Source organism: Nematolebias whitei, chromosome 1 (genome assembly GCF_014905685.2).
Source record: "Nematolebias whitei isolate Nwh7 chromosome 1, NemWhi1, whole genome shotgun sequence".
NCBI classification, from domain to species: domain Eukaryota; kingdom Metazoa; phylum Chordata; class Actinopteri; order Cyprinodontiformes; family Rivulidae; genus Nematolebias; species Nematolebias whitei.
In genome coordinates, this window is record NC_056498.1 from 8364943 (window position 1) to 8368988 (window position 4046).

The 4046-nt window shown below is 41.5% G+C and overlaps 1 pseudogene; it reads right to left on the bottom strand.

Moving 5' to 3' along the window:
• Positions 1 to 2096: 2096 nt before the first annotated feature.
• LOC119408049 lies at positions 2097 to 2562 on the bottom strand (annotated as a pseudogene).
• Between the last annotated feature and the right edge of the window lie 1484 nt (positions 2563 to 4046).

The window sequence follows — 4046 nt, forward strand, 5'->3', positions numbered from 1 at the left end:
AGTGGGGTGGCCGGTTTACATATGGTGGCACCCATCTTGGATTTTGACGTGGCAACCCAATTTTTGATAATGACTTTTCTTACAACTCGATGTTGCCACACAACAAAATGGAATTTGGTACCTCACTTATTTTTCAAGTTAGTGCTCACACAACATGCACAGATGGACGGACGGACAAAGGGTATTTCCAATTCCCCCTCTTTGCTCTACAACAGGAGACAATAAAGATCTCCGGCTAGCTGAATTATCAGCAGCACATGTCTCTGCCCCTGAAGCCTCCGTTTCATTAGAGGGTTTTTCAGTTGCACAGTTTGGGGTGAGTAAACTTTTATCCACAAGTCCCATAAGGGATTCAAGTATTTTTAAGCCAAAACATGAATCAGGCCTCAGTTGTAAATGATAAAAGCATCAGCTGAGATTAGCACTTGTTAAGACCAGTTTTAAACAGTTTGCTGAAGAAAAAGAAGCATGAACTGGTGCACGTTGGTCTTGTGTTTGAAGCTATGATGATACAAGTACAATAAAACTGGGGTCAGGGTCTGGATGTATCCAATATATATATATATTTATCTAATAAATACCACCATATTACATAATTTGTCCTAAAGTGCCTTTTTTTAATCTAAAGTTGTTTAATTTATGACATCTTTGGCTGTTGATTTACTGTGACACATAGTGAAATATTTAAGAGGTAATTGTAAATACCTGATTTTAGGTAAGTCATCTATTTATTTTTTCTCTTTAAAATACACTGCCTGGCCAAAAAAAAAGAAGTCTCCACCTGGATTGAACTAAGCAAATAGGTACGAGCCTCCTGTTGGATAATTACTGCATGGATGATTATCTTTCATCCATCCATCCATCCATTATCTTTACCCGCTTATTCCACTTTGGGTCACGGGGGTCGCTGGTGCCCATGTCCAGCAATCACTGTGCGAGGGGCGGGGTACACCCTGGATGGGTCACAAGTCCATCACAGGGACACATAGAGACAAACGAGACAAACAACCATTCACTCTCTCACTCACACCTAGGGACAATTTAGAGTTACCAATCAGCCTAACATGCATGTTTTTGGTCTGTGGGAGGAAACCGGAGTACCCGGAGAAAACCCACGCATGCACGGAGAGAACATGCAAACTCCATCCAGAAAGGCCCCTGGACCGTGGTTTGAACCAAGGACCTGCTCGCTGAGAGGCAGCAGCTCTACCAGTTGCGCCACCGTGCTGCTGATTATCTTTCAGCTGGCAACAAATTATTTAACCCCAACTGGTGCAATGAGTTGCTTCTCATTTCTTAAACAACCATGTCAAAGACACATCGTGTGGTCGTGGAAAAGATGTCAGTCTGTTTGAGAAGGGTCAAATCATTGGCATCAAGCAGAGAAAACATCTAAGGAGATTGTAGAAACTACTAAAATTGTGTTAAGAACTGTCCAACACATTATTCAAAACTGGAAGGATAGTGGGGACCCATCGTCTTCAAGGAAGAAATGTGGCCAGAAAAAATTTCTGAATGATCGTGATCGGCGATCACTTAAACGTTTGGTGAAATCAAATCGAAGAACAACAACAGTAGCACTCAGGGCTGTTTAATAGTGAAAGTAAGAGCATTTCCACATGCATGATGTGAAGGAACTCAAGGGACTGGGACTAAACAGCTGTGTAGCCTCAAGGAAACCACTAATCAGTGAGACTAACCCAAAAAAAAAAGGCTTCAATTTGCTAGGGAGCATAAAGATTGGACTCTGGAGCAATGGAAGAAGGTCATGTGGTCTGATGAGTCCAGATTTACCTTGCTCAGAGTGATGGTGCATCAGGGTAAGAAGAGAGGCAGGTGAAGTGATGCTCCCATCATGCCTAGTGTCTAGTCATCGATGCAAGATCTTGGTAAAAACTAATGTAACACTGGATGAAAATAGATCTTGTGACATTGAAGAAGCTTATTGAAACAATGCCACAGAGAATGCTGCTGTAATCAAATCTAAAGGTGGTCCAACAAAATATTAGTGTGTGACCTTGTTTTTGGTGGCGACTTTTTTTTTGGCTAGGCCGTGTACATCATCTTTATTGTTAAGTGTGTGTCTAGTAATAGGATTACAGTTCTGAAATAGGGTGTTAGGCACAGTAAGGGTATTTAAACTTGTTCAATGTAGTTTCAGGAAAGGTGGTGTTGAGGTCTTCAGTGGTCATTTGATCAAAGAGGATCATGTTCTGAAATGTATCCAGCTTTTTTTGATACTCAACAATGTGAACCTTTGATGCTTCAATGTATCATGTCACGTTCAATGACACTCGTCTGTGTGTTGATGAGCTCAGGGACTTTCAAGGCTTTGAACTTCTTCTCAAAGTCATCAACCATTCCTGGTTTAGCCACCACACTCTCACTCCTGTAGTAACTCCAATCAATGGGTGCAGGAGATGCAGGCAGGGAGGTTAGCTTAGCAGAGATGGCATCACTCAGGGTCTTAAGTGCATTGAAATTGCTGCGCTGATTGGGTCGGACCCACTCAGCAAATGCCCCCCAGTCAATGGCCTTCAGGGCTACACGACGGCCTGCCATCTTGACTTTAGCTTATCGATGAACCTCACTGCAGTAAGCGCTGCCTGTGACATCTAAGTCATCTATTTTTAAACATTATTTAACTCGTACCAGCTTTGAATGTGATTCACCCAAATACAGGCACCCACAGATGAGCCAGTAAATGAGTTTGTAGGATTTTATTCAATGTGTGCAAATCTAATTTTAATGACTTGACAAACTCAGAGCACTTTGAACTCTGTAAAGTGACCTCCGGCTGGAGACCACAGCTGCCAGGCAACCAGGCTAACCACCTAATCATCATGCCTCCATCTTCTGCCAGCCTACAAATCATGACATGTTGCTCTGCCTCATGGAAAAGCTTCTCCAGTTCCTCTTTCACTCCACCGCCTCTCCTAACACTCAGGCAAACTGCACTCATCGTTTTTCAAAAAGATTTGTTCAACGATTTTTCTGAGTTTTCTGTACATTTAGAGATCAAACCAGTTCCACACCCTCCCGTTTCTTAGTCTATCTCCATCTTTCCCAGCAGCTGCTGTTGTTTCTGCACTGAGTGATTCGGTCGTGACAAAGGGTTTTTAGGTTAAACCGTTTTAAACCTCATTCAGCATTCCTAGCTATTTTAAAAACACAAACAAGCAAAAAAAAAATCACGCTGTGAGGCCACACCGAGGTTAACGGTCAGTGCGGCAATGTGTTTGATCAGGTTGTTGCATTAATCATTACAGATCAATGCATTTCTCACCCTGAAAGTCCCTTTAACTATATGACAGTGAGTCAGAGGGAAAATCAATTAATTATTTAACTGATTAAAAATACTTTTTTTTAATCAACAATAAGCTAGTCAGTATTTTTATAGCTATGTCAGCCTGAAGTAAAAATATCAAATGATTTTTGATTATATTTAAATTATTTAAGTGCCTTTCATTAAAAAAAAAATCTTCTTTCGGCTGCTCCCTTCTTCAGGTGTCTCCACAGCGAACTAACTGACACAAAGACTTGGCAATAGTTTTAACGCCAGATATCCTTCCTGACGCAACCACAGACCACCAAGCTACCACAGCCCTCTGTGTGAGAAAGCTTCTATCTAGGGCACCCGGGGGAGCAGATGGTGGGGGGTTAAGGGGCTTGCTCAAGAGTGGGGGAATTGAGGGTGGAGGTAGGTGTGGGTGTTTCACCTTTCCCACACACATTTTGGTTTTGTTGAACCAGTGACTTTCAGACCAGAGTTTCACCTTCTCTAACCTCTGTGCCACCACTCCCCCTGCCTTTAATTTTAAAAATAGCCCTCCAAATATCAGTGTATCAAAAAAATGGAAAAAATATAATTTTATGGCAATTTTTGTAAAAATAAAAAAAGGCATTTTCCCCCATTAGTATGCCCAAAATTATTTGAACAAAATGTCCAGAGTTTTGTGAAGACTTTACGGCCCACAGGACCCTTCAGATCCAGTAGCTGAAAATGAGGATTTGTTTTCGGTCACACTTCATTTTGTTTATTTATT